The sequence below is a fragment of the Tachysurus vachellii genome, chromosome 3, assembly GCF_030014155.1.
Source record: "Tachysurus vachellii isolate PV-2020 chromosome 3, HZAU_Pvac_v1, whole genome shotgun sequence".
NCBI lineage: Eukaryota > Metazoa > Chordata > Actinopteri > Siluriformes > Bagridae > Tachysurus > Tachysurus vachellii.
Window position 1 is genome coordinate 15,092,918 of NC_083462.1, and position 16,353 is coordinate 15,109,270.

At 41.4% G+C, this 16,353-nt stretch overlaps 1 protein-coding gene across 3 annotated transcripts in view; it reads left to right on the forward strand.

The window, feature by feature from the left end:
* Positions 1–259: 259 nt before the first annotated feature.
* The window catches only part of kcnh8 (potassium voltage-gated channel, subfamily H (eag-related), member 8), a 57,223-nt gene continuing 41,129 nt past the window's right edge, over positions 260–16,353 (forward strand). The window contains exons 1-3 of one of the 3 annotated variants that reach the window (XM_060865940.1): positions 260–299; positions 9,691–9,885; positions 9,974–10,104. The gene's annotated coding sequence lies outside the window, so the exon portion shown is untranslated. Of the gene's footprint in view, positions 300–7,528; positions 8,179–8,267; positions 9,886–9,973; positions 10,105–10,579; positions 10,709–16,353 lie in introns of those variants that run through there. The other 2 variants (XM_060865939.1, XM_060865941.1) reach the window with 2 other exon arrangements.

A 16,353-nucleotide genomic window follows, 5' to 3' on the forward strand; every position in this document is an offset into this window, starting at 1 on the left:
TAACCCTGTTTTACTTCTCCACAACTTTATCCATGACCTGTCTGGTGTGTTCTTTGGTCTTCATGATGCTGTTTTGTGACAGTCGTCAGTGTGTTTTATTATTCCGTACTGGGGTGGCGCTGTTGAGTTATATCCGGGGAACCAGGCCGGAAGTATTTAAGGAAGTGCGATTGCACCTTTCACTCTCTCCTCTCTCATGTGCTCGCTAACCGTTGTTGTCAGGTGCAGGTTATTTCCGGTCATGCCCGCTAGTGGAGGGCTTGTGAGTAATGCCTTTGTTGCCGCGTTGCATTAATGGGGTAATGCTACATTTACTGCAACGTTTTTTTTCCTGCTTTTAAATGCTTACGATCTGTATTTTGAGGAATATGGTTCCCGCAGTGAGTTCGTAAAGTAGTGGAAGTTGTGATGAGAGCTATTTGCTGCGATGTATGCAATTGGAGCGTGAGAGAGAGAGCTTTGTTTTTTCCGATCTGGTGTATATGGTGGTCAAAGATGCTAATTCAGGGCATCATTATTTGTGCCATTAGTATGTTTTGAAGAGGGTTTTCTGTTTAGGGAGATTTGTTTATTTTTGGCGCTCGAGTTGCCGGATTATTTTGTGTTACGAGTTATGTTTCAAGCTCAGTAGTCTATGAGTGACACTAAATAAACTTGGTTTTTTCTTTTGTTGAACTTTTGGATGCAGATTTTCTCTTTTTTCTATGCCATCTTATGCTTTGCTGTTTCCTTCATTCCAGAATTTCTTGTATTGTTTCTGCAGAAGATTTTTTTGTATTTAATTATCTGGAATATTTAATTTTTGTTGATGTGTCACTCATTCAGTGTAAGGAAATTAAAAGGTAATGTATCTGGGCTTGAAATTAGTAGGTTTTTATTTATTTTCTGCTCACTTTCTTTCTTTTCCTTTTTCTTGAGTTGAATAATATGATGTACTGAAATACCTAACTGTAATCTGATTGGAATAAAACTGGAACAGAAAATGTTGATTGATTTTTTTGTGGTTCCTGGTTTTACTGGATACATGTAGTGAAATTAGTGACCAATATAGCCACCTTTCTTTGCAAGGACACTCAAAAGCCTGCCATCCATGGATTCTGTCAGTGTTTTGATCTGTTCACCGTCAACATTGCGTGCAGCAGCAACCACAGCCTCCCAGACACTCTTCAGAGAGGTGTACTGTTTTCCCTCCTTGTAAATCTCACATTTGATGATGGACCACAGGTTCTCTATGGGGTTCAGATCAGGTGAACAAGGAGGCCATGTCATTAGTTTTTCTTCTTTTAGACCCTTTCTTGCCAGCCACGCTGTGGAGTACTTGGACGCGTGTGATGGAGCATTGTCCTGCATGAAAATCATGTTTTTCTTGAAGGATGCAGACTTCTTCCTGTACCACTGCTTGAAGAAGGTGTCTTCCAGAAACTGGCAGTAGGACTGGGAGTTGAGCTTGACCCCATCCTCAACCCGAAAAGGCCCCACAAGCTCATCTTTGATGATACCAGCCCAAACCAGTACTCCACCTCCACCTTGCTGGTAGTGACGTCATTTCTGTGTAGTATCTCTAACTATTAAATTAATTATTGTGGTGGTTTTTACCCCTGGCGCCCGAACTCGACCTTTTAAGGCCAATTACCGTCACAGTTTGTTCACTAATGTTCTCTAACACACTTCTGAGGGCTTCACAGATGTATTTATACTGAGATTAAATTACACACAGGTGACTATTTACTAATTAGGTGACTTCTGTAGGCAGTTGGTTTCACTGGATTTTAGGTAGGGGTATCAGAGTAAAGGGGGCTGAATAAAAATGCACAGCACACTTTTCCGATATTTATTTGTAAAAAAAAATTTGGACACCATTTATAATTTATTCCACTTCACAATCATGTGCCACTTTCTTTCGGTCCATTTCATAAAATCCCAATAAAACAAATTTCTTTGTGGTTGTAATGAGGAGTCGTAGGGTTGATGATCCATTTGCAGCTTTAATAATAATCATAATCAAACAGGCAAGGTCAGGGCAGGCAAACACAATAACGTAGAGCAGGCAGAAATTGTAAACGGGAAAACAGGCGGAAGGTCAGGACAGGCAGCAAACAATCGAGAAACCAAAAACAAACCGAATCAAAAAACGGAACTGGGAACAAACAAGGAAACGCACAGACTGATCGCAGAAGCAAATTGAGACTTCGCAATGGGGTCAAGTTTAAGTTCGCTTAAATAGCGTGGGAAATTGGCTACAGCTGGCGGCGTAATTAGTCCCGGTGTGGGGGTTGTGGGAATTGCAGTCCGGAAGCAACTAGTACTCCGGAGACGCTTCTCTATGTTGGTGCTTGGGAGGCGAGGCAGGTGCTCCAACCGTGACAGTGGTTGTAACGTGTCAAAATGCGGAAAAGTTCAGTGGGTGTGAATACTTTTGCAAGGCACCGTACGTTTATAAGCACTGTCTGTTCATGAACTAATGCAGATAAAACAGAGAATATCACCAAAGTTTACCTGGAAAATAAAGATTTTACAAAATACATTCCAAAAAATAACAAAATAAAAATAAAACCAAAAGATAACAACCTTTGTCTTGTTAAGTCTAATAGAAGTGATATTTAGATTGAGATTCATTTAGTTTGAATTCTTGGAAACTTTCTTCTAATGATATAAACCCCCTCCAGCAACTACTTCTTGTGCTTCAGGGTGGATGAGTGTACAGGGGCTTAGGGGCCAGCAAGGCTGAGGGCTCGATTCCAATCTCTGCCATGTGTGGAGTTTGTATGTTCTGCCCAGAGGGTTCCTCCTCCAGCCGAGAGTCATGCGTTATAGGCTGACTGGCATCCTTTCCAGGGTGTACTTCACCTTGTGTCCTGAGTCTCCTGAGATTGCCTAAAGATCAGTAGGTTAAGTGGTGTAGAGGATGGATGGATGGATAAAATTTTCCACCTGATAAAGTTCCAAAAATCCTCATTTTCAGTCACCCAACAGACTTTTCATCTGGACTGGAAAACAAATTTGGCTCCTATCAAATTCCATGTGATAGGAGCCAGATGTCCTTTAAGATGTCATATGATAAATAATTACAGTGAATTCTTCTATTTGCAACATACCAAGATAAGGATATGGTTTGAGCCTTTAGAGCTAAAATGTCATCCATGGGAGTTACTTTGTGTGATGAAGTACGTAAAGTTCTTACTGAAGAAATATAAATTGTCAGTGTCGGTGGCTGAGGCTCAGATATGGACAAACAGAAATGACAGATCTCTTCTTCACTGAAGAAAGAAGAACAAAGCATGGAAGTTCTGGAACAAAATCCTTTGAACTGATGAGACCAGTAGATGTATTTGATCATCATGTAAAATCTAAACACAGAGATCTCATACCAACAGTGTAGCATGAAGGTGGACAAGTGATGATTTGGGCTTCTTTTGCAACCGCAAGAAACAGGAACTTGCAGTGATTAAGACAACAATGAACTCCAATTTACACCAGAATATTCATCAGACAAATGTGATGCCATCTGTACAGCAGCTTAAGTTAGCCAAAAAATTGGGTCAGGCAACAGGACAATGATAAGAACACCAGCAAATAAACACTTGAATGGCTGAATAAACAAAAGGTGTTAGAATATCCAATTCAGAGTCAAATGCACTGATATGCTGTGGTGAGAATCTTATGAGAGAGAAATTCATAAGCAAATTCCCTCAAACATCAATGAACTGAAGCGATGCTGGAAACTGGTCAAATACGACAGATAACATTTACTAATTAAGATAAATCAAAAAATGAATTCATGTTGAAATCTGTTTCTTGTCACCTGAGGTTCTTTGATTTTTTTACAGAAGTTGGTAAGGACCTGATAAATAAAAACATAGAATTGGAGCAGGGTACTGAAGCGGGGTGTTCTCTCTTTTCTCTGGGATTGTACCTTTGCTCAAAGATATAAGAAGGAAAGAATAATTGAATGAGAGTTTGTAAAGTGTGAATAAAAGTCCAGGATATTTCAGGGAGTTTGTGGATAGGCAAGAGGCAGTACATGATTTAATAGTGTAATATTTTTGTAATAGGAGAGTAACTGGAGATAGGGGTCATCTGGTCAGAGTCCCCTTCTGCAAGGAGACGTACAAGAGGTATATTGAGGATCGGAAGACCCTCGGCTGGAATTTCATTGCATTTGTTGGGCTGATCCTTGATGATTTTATTCCAATGTCTGGAAGGGGATAAAGAAGGTTGTTGGTCTATTATTTCACTTTTGTTCATTCATTCATTCATTCATTTACTGGTAAAACTGCTTTGTGACCACATGTGCACTTAAGTGTTAAAAATGGTCGATCCGTCAAGGATACGGGATGCACTTATTTCCAGGGATTTCAGACCAGCGTAACAGATATTGCGTCACGGGTAGGCGTGGCCTATTTGATAATCTAACCTTAACCCTAACCCTAACCGTAGTTTTTGGTTGTTTTATTTGTTTTCGAAAATAGCTTAACTGTAAGATAATAAAGCATGATAGATATAAAATATAAAATCTACCATTAACCATCATAGGTTTGCTCTTTTTTTTTTAAAGGGAGCGTTTTTCCAAGACCTCCAGACACACGCCCACTTTACGTCGTGGTAACGAAACCCCTGGAATTTAGTGAATGCCTCGAGGAAACACTTGGTGTGTTTTTACTAAATTCAGTTTGGTGTCTCCCTCATTCCTCACCTAGTCAGTGCTCTATATATAAAACAGTCTAAAGAGTAAATAGGGAAAGTGAGCGAGGTCACAGTTTCAGACAGGGCCTTAGTGTTTACGTAGGTCTCAACCTTAAACGCTCTGCCCATGGGCTACAGAGTACCTGAGACCTTTTCTAAAGACAACCTTCAGCATGATAAAGGTTGCAATCTGACTTGTTATGATTTGAACACTATGGGTCAATTAGTGTTCAAATATTGTGTGACAGACTTAAAAAACACTCACTTTAATCTTTAAAAGTTTTTAAAAGAGTTTTGTATGAAGGACTTGTTTGGAATTGCTCTTGTCTGCGAAAACAGGACCTTATTAGGTGTGTTTCTTGACAAAACATAGGCTATTTCTCCAGAAATATCAAAGAAAATCTCAAACCAGAAAACCACAAGGGACCTGCTGAAGGATCCCTCGCTAAATTCTACAGCTAATACACCTATTTCACTATTACATGGGAAACACAGACAATTAGACAGAAGTAAGAAGAAACAAGTGTGACTGATTAACTATAATGATTAGAGCAAAATGAGAACAGGAAACACATGAAAAGACAGAAGAGATCCTGAGGATAATCTTAAGGCTCCTCTGAATCTGAGGCAGTGTTAAATAAATTTAAAGGCTGCTGCTGAGTCAGTTATCTGTTTTTGGCATCAATCAGCCTCCAGAGCACCAGCAAGTCACTGAGGTCAACAACGATGTGGCCATAATATAAAAGATAAAAGTGCTTTAACCTTCAACATGGCATATCAGGTACTGTTTATAAGTCTCCTTGATGCTGTGACCATCACCTAACCCTAAGCTAAATATATATAAGGTTTTATAAATACACACATCCATTCTTACTTTGTACAGTGTGGAATATACTGTATAGAAGAACGTGTGTCAGACAGTCCCATTAAAATAGAAAGTTCCAGAAAGTCTCCTGAGAATTCTGCCCCTTTACACCCCACCCCCCTTCTCTCTCTCTCTCTCTCTCTCTCTCTCTCCCTCTTCTTGGGCTGCTGCTTCCCTCACTAATCATACCCTGTTTCTTTAAATAGCTCTCAGGTGTTACAGTTTGGGACTTCAGCTTGTGTGTGTGTGTGTGTGTGTGTGTGTGTGTGTGTGTGTGTAGGGAGTGCCTGAAAACAATCTAGGCCAGGACAAACATGTTCCCACTGCCCTCTCTCCTTTTACATTTTAATATCTGCACAAAATGTTTGTATTTGTATGCAATCAAATTATTGAATCAAATATGGTTTGTGTTGTAAATTAAACCTGCAACTTAAAAGACTAAACTAAAAGAAATAAACCCAGAAAATGCATTACGTCTGCAGGAGGTGGAGAAAATAGAGCGTATAAAGAATAAAGAAAGTAAGATGGACTTTCTCAGAGGAAGACTGTCCATCTCCAGTACATTTACATTACATTGTTTTTTCTATTTAAACTTCTAGCTCCTATAAACCCATCAGCACTGTTGTCTTCTATCTCTCACTTCATGTTCCTGCATTAGATTGACTGCTTCCTGCCCAATTAATCACAAACTTGTCAAAACTGTGACAAATTTCTGTGTACCAGCCCAAAGCCAAATGCTTATTGTTATTAAACACAACTCAATTATATAGAAACAAACCAACCTGGAGATTCTTTCCCTTTTGTCCGTCTTTATCCCTTTTAATCCTGTGCATTCAAGATACTTTAAATGACCTGCATGGCTAATTCAATGCTGAATATATAAATGACGTGACATGACGTGACATACAGCTAAGTATGGTGACCCAAATATAAGTAAACAAATTAAAAATATTATTATTGAAATGCAGAGATGGGGGACTCGAGTCATATGACTTGACTCGAGTCAGACTTAAGTCGCAAATTTGAGACTTGCTTGACAAATATTAATCTCGACTTGACTTTGACTTGACATTCATGACTTGAGACTTACTAGTGACTTGCACATGTGTGACTTACTGGAATTGGCTCGTGATCCACCAGAGAGACCTGTATTGTTCTATACAATAACATATCCATTTGAGAACCTTATCATAAGCAATATGCTATGTCATGTGGTTACATTCCTAACAAATATGTACAATGAAGAATTTATATTGAGCACCTTTGTACTGTTGTTTTTGTAAATTGACTGAATGGACTGGGGATTAAAATGTGTTTTAAAACTTTACAAGTGATTTATATGGTAAAGAAACCCTCTTTTATGAAAAAAACCTTTACTTTTTATAAAATGTTTTATTAAATTGATTTCTTTTTACTTAAGGATGGATTCGTTGCACTAAAAAGCACTGGTAGAGCTTTACAAAAACTGACACATATTGAGAAAATGTCAATGATTATGTCTCTTGGGACAGTGTAGAGATCCTGAGTTGGAAAGATAAAAAAGAAAAGAGAGAATTGTGTAATTGGTCCTGCGAGGACATGCTGTACATGGACCAGTGACCTACATAACTCAACAAATACATAAATCTGCATGGCAGGAAAAAAGGAACAGTGAACAAATGCCACGGATAACATACATGAAAATTGTTTTTCTCAGTAAATTTTTTGAACATTACCACATAGTCTTTGGATCATATCTCTGGCCTGGGGCTGAGGATCTCATCCACAAAAGATGTTCACACTCCCAAAGCAAGGGTCTTAGAAAGCCTGGATCTGGCTGCATATTAAAATTCTTAGGATGGATTCAAGTGTCAACACGGACGTCCTTCATCACCTGCAAAATTCTTCCTTCTCATGTTTCTTATACCACCATGCTAAGAAAAATCCTTATGTGAAATTGGGGTATGGGGAATATACTGGTAGTAACAGACTGGAAAATCTAGGATGGTCATTGAACCAATTGTGCATTTCTGCAGCATGTTGGGATCATTTGTTCAAAACATTTATAATTGTTTCAGAACTTGTTGATTCCTTCAAACTCATTTCTGCATGTTTTTTGAATGCATGTATAAAAATACATAGGGTTTTCCTGAAAAAGCTCATTGGCATTTATCGAAAACCCTATGTATAAATATACATAGGGTTTTCCTGAAAAAGCTCATTGGCATTTATCGATGACCATAAAGCATATATAAAAACAAAATGATGACAAAATGGTAAAGTAAACTGCAGAAACACAGACATGGAAGTTATTTTGACTCGTCTGACTTGTTTCTCAATAACAATCCTTAACAGCTCCTGAACATGTCAAAACTGAGAATATAAAAATTGAGGGGAAAAAGTAGACACTAGACAGAGACGATCATGGACAGCAAGCCCGGCAAACTGCTGGATTCTTCATCGTTTCCTCTGGAAATCCTCTGCAATGGGCCTCTGCTGTGTGGGATCAAGACGATCTGTTACGTACATCATTCACGTATTTCTGCAAGCAAATTCGTGAAGTTTTTGAGTACCCTGCAGTGGGACGCGATATTTCTATGCAGTTAGTGGATCTGTGCTAAAGAAACCTGCTCTGGATCCATCAGACATCAGTAACTACAGACCAGTATCACTTCTCTCGTTTCTTTCAAAAATTCTTGAACGCATTGTCTATAATCAACTGTCTGTCTATCTCTCACAGAACAACCTCCAAGATCCCAACCAGTCTGGCTTTAAAGCAGCTCATTCCACAGAGACAGCCCTTCTACACGCTGCCAGATCAGCCAAACTGTCATCCGTCCTTATCCTCCTTGACCTTTCAGCAGCGTTTGATACGGTCAACCACAAGACTCTCTTGTCCACCCTCAGGAGTCTTGGGATTTGCGGATCAGCTTGGGAATGGTTCGCTTCCTACCTGGAAGGACGCTCGTATCAGGTAACATGGAGGGGAGAGACATCTGCTCCACGCACACACTGCACTGGTGTCCCACAGGGCTCAGTACTTGGTCCTCTTCTTTTCTCCCTGTATACTCACTCTCTTGGTGAAGTTATTTCCTCACATGGGTTCTCTTACCACTGCTATGCTGATGATACAAAACTTATCTTCTCTTTCCCACCCTCAGATTCCACAGCTTCTGATCGGATCTCAGCATGTCTGGCAGAAATATCATCATGGATAACTGCTCATCAGTTAAAGGTCAATCCTAACAAAACTGAACTGCTGTTCATCCCAGGTGATTCATCCCTAGGTCATGATCTTGCTATATCCTTTCACAACGATCTGATCTCCCCTTCAGCCACAGCTCGCAACCTTGGGGTAACCATGGACAATCAACTGTCCTTTTCCTCTCATGTTGCTAATGTGACTCGCTCATGTCGGTTTCCTTTCTACAACATTAGAAGGATTCAACCATTTTTGTCCACACAGGCTGCTCATGTACTTTTCAGTCTCTTGTCATTTCTAGACTGGATTACTGCAATGCACTGCTGGCAGGTCTACCTATGAACGCAATCCGTCCTCTGCAAATGATCCAAAATGCAGCTGCCCGGCTTGTTTTCAACCTGCCAAAGTTTTCCCATACCACCCCGATGCTGCGATCCCTCCACCGGCTTCCGGTAGCTGTACGCATCAGATTCAAAACACTGATGCTGGCCTACAAAGCCAAAAATGGACCAGCTCCCTCTTACCTCAAAACACTTCAACTAGTACTTCTTTCCTTATCTTTTGCATTTTAAAAAAAACAAAAAAAAAACACACACACACAACCTTTGACACTTTTCATTGTAACTTTGAACAATTGTTTTAAACTCATGGTATCTTAAGTATGTAACCTAGTGAGCCAACATTAATGTAGTCAATGTTAGAGATTTAAGCACTTATGTACGTCGCTCTGGATAAGGGCGTCTGCCAAATGCTGTAAATGTAAATGTGCCAAGGCAATCGTACTGCTGCTGAATACGCTGTCGATTTACAAAAGTGGATTGAACGAGACAGCATTGAAGCCAATATTTAAACCTGGTCTACATCCTAAGTTACAGTCAGAGATAGCGTGTAAGGATATGGAAATGGATTTACAACAACTAATATCTATGGCTATCCGCGTTGATTATCTGCTTCGTAACAGTCCCACGAGCCCGTTTACCACTTCAATGACTACTCTGCTGCTAGTTATCTGGAACCTGGTGAACCCATGCAGATCGGATTCACTACACCATCCATGGAAGTACGAGAGCGGCGGCGGGTCCACAAACTCTGTTTTTACTGTGGTCAACCAGGACATCAATGTCGTTTTTGCCCCAACAAACCTACACTGAGTAAAGTGAGTATGCATCCAGCTAATATGCTCAATAAATGTTTCACTCTCCCTATGACTATCACTTATGCAAGCTCTGCCTAATGTGTTTCAGTGCTAATAGATTCTGGATCAGCTCTAAACCTAATCCATCATGAACTGGTTACAAAACTCAACATACCTGTAATTCCATGCATGCCACCAATCAACATTACTGCCATCAATGAGGGAGCTCGTCCATTTCAGGTGATTACTGATCACAAAAACTTTGAATATATTAAGAGTGCAAAACGTCTGAATCAAAGACAAGCAAAATGGTCACTATTTTTACAAGATTTCAGTTTACAAGTCACATATCGCCCAGGAAGTAAAAATGGTAAAGCGGATGCATTGTCAAGAAGATACGAGTCTGAAGAAAATTATTGTTGCCAAGGACCAATTTTACCCTCATCAGTAATTGTGGCACCCATTCACTGGAATATAATGGAGGAGATACAAAGAGAGCAGCAAACTGAACCAACACCACCAGAATGTCCCCCCATTACACCTATATGTTCCTGAATCTCTTCGTCAACGCATCATGCAATGGGTGAATACGTCTCTGAGCTCGGGACACCCTGGTATTCACCGAACGGAGGAACTTGTGTGTAATTCTTTCTGGTGGCCAAATTTGTCTAATGATGTCTCTATGTATGTTAAGCCTTGCAGTGTGTGTGCTCAATCCAAGACACCACGAAAACTCCCAGCTGGTCTGTTGGAACCTCTACCTACCCCTCAGCGAACTTGGTCCCATCTGGCGGTGGATTTCGTCACTGATCTTCCCAGCTCTGAGGGTCACACCACAATTCTGGTAATAGTCGATCGATTTTCTAAAGCCTGTCTTCTGGTCCCACTAAAGGGGTTATCCTCTGCTATGGAGACTGCACAAGCCCTGTTTCATCAGGTTTTTCGGGTCTATGGTATACCCAAAGATATAGTTTCAGACAGGGGCCCACAATTCACGTCTCGAGTATGGCAAGCTTTTTGTAAATAGCTGGATATCAATGTAAGCTTAACATCAGGCTACCATCCCCAAGCTAACGGGCCAGTGGAGAGAGTGAATCAGGAACTAGGACATTACCTCAGATCTTACTGTAGTCAGGAACAAGAATGTTGGGCTGAATTTCTACCTTGGGCCGAATATGCTAGAAACTCGCTCACTCACTCATCTACAGGACTCACCCCCTTCAAGTGTGTACTGGGACTGGGAGGGCTACAGTCCTGAAGAAAGATCCTGGGTGGCCGCCAAGGACATCTTGGACCCATCTCTGACCCGGGATTTCCACCGTGCACATCCTGACCGTCCAGCACCTCGACCAAGGGGATGTCCATGGAGAACATGGGGGGATTCTGTAAACTCGGCTGTCCATTCAACCGACCTCAAGAGGGCGCCATTGCCCGAGTATTGACTTTGCTCTTCCTCTCTCTCTACTTCCTGTAGCCACCTGTTAAAAGCCATCTGAAGTGTTTAACATGTTGCGAGGTATTGCCAGCTTACCACTGTCCTTACCGAGCATTTTCCATTCTGCCTTGTTTGCCACATGTATGTTTTATTGCCTGTTCTAGACCTTGTTATTTGGATTATGATTTGGAGTTGTTTGCTCTACGGAATTCCTACCTGTTATTGAACCACTGCCTGTTTATCTGACCACGATTCTCAGCCTACTCCTTTGTTTGCACTGCTGTTTCTTAATAAATCTCTGCATATGGATTCTAACACACAACTGAGTCCATCTCCATTACACTATGCTTCTTTGAACATAAAATAATGCAATCATTGCACTACTGTATATTTAATCCCTATTCTGTATATTACATTTTTCAGTGTATAAATCAATTTCAGTTTATATACAGTATCTAACAGAAGTGAGCACACCCCTCGCATTTTTTGTAAATATTTTATTATATCTTTTCATGTGACTGAATCTGAGGAAATGAAACTGTGCTCCAATGTAAAGTAGTGAGTGTACAACTTGTATAATAGTGTAAATTTGCTGTCTCCTCAAAATAATTCAACACACAGCCATTAATGTCTAAACCACTGGACATAAAAGTGAGTACACCTGAAAATGTCCAGTGAAAATGAAAATGTCCAAAATGGGGCCAAGTAGCCATTTTCTTCACCCGGTGTCATGTGACTCATTATTGTTACAAAGTCTCAGGTGTGAATTGGGAGCAGGTGTGTTTAATTTGGTGTTATCGCTCTCACTCTCTTATACTGGATAGAAGTTCAACATGGCACCTCATGGCAAAGAACTCTCTGAAGATCTATAAAAAAGAGTTGTTGCTCTACATAAAGATGGAGTAGGCTATAAGATCATCACCAATACCTTGAAACTGAGCTGCAGCACAGTGCCCAAGACCGTACAGCAGTTTAACAGGACAGCTTCCACTCAGAACAGGCCTCGCCATCTTCGACCACAGAAGTTGAGTGCATGTGGTCAGTGTCATATCCAGAGGTTGTGTTTGGGAAATAGATGTATGAATGCTGCCAGCATTGCTGCAGAGGTGGGGGGTCGGCCTGTCAGTGCTCAGACCATACGCAACACACTGCATCAAATTGGTCATCCCAGAAAGAAGCCTCTTCTAAAGATGATGCACAAGAAAGCCTGCAAACTGTTTGATGAAGACAAGCAGACTAAGGACATGGATTACTGGAACCATGTCCTGTGGTCTGATGAGACCAAGATAAACTTATTTGGTTCAGATGGTGTCAGGCATGTGTGGCAGCAACCAGGTGAGGAGTACAAAGACATGTGTCTTGCCTACAGTCAAGCATGGTTGAGGGACTGTCATGGTCTGGGGCTGCATGAGTGCTGCCGGTACTGGGGAGCTAAAGTTCATTGAGGGAATCATGAATGCGAACATGTACTGTGACATATTGAAGCAGAGCATGATCCCCTCCCTTCGGAGACTGAGAAGCAGGGCAGTATTCCAACATGATAATGACCCCAAACACACCACCAAGATGACCACTGCCTTGCTAAAGAAGATGAGGGTAAAGGTGATGGACTGGCCAAGCATGTCTCCAAACCTAAACACTATTGAGCATCTGTGGGGAATCCTCAAATGGAAGGTGGAGGAGCACAAGGTCTCTAACATCCACCAGCTCCGTATTGTCATCATGGAGGAGTGGAAGAGGACTCCAGTGGCAACCTGTGATGGTTTCGGTTTCGACATTAATGGCTGTGTGTTGAGTTATTTTGAGGGGACAGCAAATTTACTGTTATACAAGCTGTACAATCACTACTTTACATTGTAGAAAAGTATAATTTCTTAAGTGTTGTCACATGAAAAGATATAATAAAATATTTACAAAAATGTGAGGAGTGTACTTACTTCTGTACTCACTTTTTAGGAAGAAAAATAGGACACCCCATGAAAGCATGTGTATTTTTTTAAATAGTTAATCATATGGGCATTTTATGTTAATTTTAACAATGTTGGAAGATTCAAGTAATACAGCTAATCAAATAAGAAATCAAACATAAAACAGCTGCCAACATGGCCAGGTCAGGATGTCCAAACAAATTCACTCCTAAAGAAGTCTCCAAAAACCCTATAATATTATCACAGGACCTACAGCAAGCTCTTGCTACAACTGATGTCAAAGTTCATGAATCTATGATCATTAAGAGACTGATCAACTTTAATTATCATGGAAGGTGTGAAGGAGGAAACCTTTACTGTCTAAAAAAATCATAAGGACAAGACTGAAGTTTGTGAAACAACACAGAGACAAAGGCCTAAACATCTGGAATAATGTGCTTTGGACAGATGAGGCTAGAACTAAATTATTTGCAGACCATCAGCATTTCAGCAAAAGATCCTCTTGCCAACTGTGAAACCTGGAGGTGAAAGTCTTATGGTTTGGTTGCCGCAGCACATATATCTTCAAGGGGTACACCACTGGCCAAGGCACTGGACAAGGTGATACCCCTTTGTGGAGTGAGGGCTGATGCCTAGAGGCGAAGCAACACCGCTCAGCTCAGGCTGCTTGAAGGCTGCCGACTGCCTTTTCACCACTTGGTGCTTACTGTACTCACTGTGTCACCAAACATGCCCTGAAGAGAAATTGGGCCATCTGTGACCTTAATCCCGGGTAAATTGAGCCACAAGTGCCTCTCCGTGGCAACTGCCGCATCCATTGAATGGCCTATAGAGTGGACTATCGGCACTCGGTATCAGTAACGTCGATACCTCGGCATGGAGGTCTGAGAAAAATGGCAGCTGCCTGCATGGAGGTGGCCTGTGGCCTGAAGTTAGAAAGCGGCCGTCTAGCTTAGAATGGTAGACACTAAATTCCTCTTCAGGCCAATCTAAATTCAATTTAGATACAGTGTGTGTTACCACCTTGAGGAGCTCCTCAAACGTCACTGATTGTGGTGGCAAATCAGAAGATGAACAAAAGATCACTGCCTTGGATCACTGCTGCTGCTAAAGATTCATCTTGAGACGTAGGGAAAGTTTCCACTAGGAAGTTGGGCATGAATGACTGACCCCTCAAGTTGTAATTATGACTGGAAAACATTAATTCTGATAACCGAGTTTCCAAGATGGGAAAGAGAACAGATTGAAACCAGAGTACAGATTGTAAAGGCATTGTGCAAATAGAGATTAGTAAACAGTAAGAGAGTTGTTAACATATGTACACTTTCAATAGCAGTGTGACTTTTGTGCAAAACAGCTTTAAATTCACTTTGCATTAACAGCATATTATCAGTGTTGTAAACAAAGATTTATATTTAATAAGTGTGTTTGTTGTGTGTTTGTGCCAGTTTGGTGCAGTTCAGATCAATTCAGTTCTTGGTGCTGAGAAGTCTGATGGCTCAAGGGAAAAAACTGTTACACAGTCTTGGTGTGAGGACCTGAATTCTTTGGTACCTTTTACCTACTGGCAGGAGGGTGAAGAATGTGTGTGAGGGGTGGTTGTGGGGCGAAGAGTGTATGTGAGAAGAAGGTGATGTCGTTCACAAGGCTGTTGGCTTTGTGGATGCAGTAAATGTGTAGATGTGTAAATGTCCATGATAGAGGGAATAGAGACTCCAGTGATCTTCTTAGCTGTCCTCACTAGTTGCTACAGGGCCTTGTGGTCTCAGATGGTGCGAAGGATGGTAAGAAGATGGTAAGAAGTAGAGACGCTGCTGGGCTTTCTTGGTGATGGAGCTGGTGTTGAGTGACCAGGTGAAGTTCTCCACCAGATGAACACCAAGAAATTTGGTGCTTCTGAGTATCTCTACAGATGATCCGTCGATGTTTAGTGAAAAGTGGTCACCCTGTGCTTTCCTGAAGTCAACCACCATCTCTTAAGTTTTATCAACATTCAGAGACAGCTGTTGGCTCTACACCATGCAGTTAGCTGTTGCACCTCTTTCTGTGTGCTGACTCATTGTCCTTGCTGATGAGACCCACCACGGTCATGTCATTGGCAAACTTGACGCTGTGATTCTAACTGTGCATTGCTGTACAGTCATAAGTCAGCAGAGTGAACATCAGTGGACTGAGCACGCAGCCCTGAGGGGCTCCAGCTCTGTGGAGATTCTGTTCCTGATCCCGACTGACTGAGGTCTCCCAGTCAGTTAGCCTGAGATCCAGTTGCAGAGGGAGATGTACAGCAGGCTCAGCTTTTCATTGAGGTTCTGAGGGATGATTGTACTGAATGCTGATCTGAAGTCTATGAACAGTCTATGTATGTATGTGTCTTTGTTGTCCAGGTGGGTGAGGGCCAGATCATCGTGGTAATGGTATTGGAATCATCGGGGTTGCTGGATCTCGATGTGTCTCATGACAAGCCATAAAGCACTTCATCATGATGGGTGTGAGTGCGACACTGTGGACTTTTTTGGTATGGGGAAGATGATACATTGTTTTGCATTTCAAACTGGGTGTAGAAGTTGTTCAGCAGATATAGGAGGGATGGTGTCACTGTCAAAGACAGGTGAAGTTGTCTTGGATGCTCTGCCACATGAGCTGGGTCTCCGCTGTCCTGAAAGTTTTTGTATATTCCCTGGTCGTGTGCGTGCTTTGCCTCTGAGATGGGTCTGGACTGTTTGGCCCTTGCTGTTCTAAAGGCCATCTTGTCCCCTGCTCTAAAGGTGGACTCTCTAGACTTCAGCAGCACACATACTTTGGCAGTCATCCACAGCTCCTGGTTGGAGCGTGTGGTGATGGTCTTGGAGACGGTCACATCAAAGCACATGCAGATGTAGTTGGTCTGATGGAAGTTGATGGAATCACCGTTGGTTGCAGCCACCGTTGGTTCACTCAAAACTGAATGGTGGCATCCAGAACTCTGTTGATGAGCCACGTCTAAATTAAAACAATGATGTAGAGTTGTTCTGACAGGGTTAAGCGGGAGGAAGTTAGTAAGCATTCACTGTCTAATGACCTCAAACTTTTTTCAAACTTAATAAGATGGTGTCTCTCATCTGATTAAGCTAAAACATATAGTTGTGT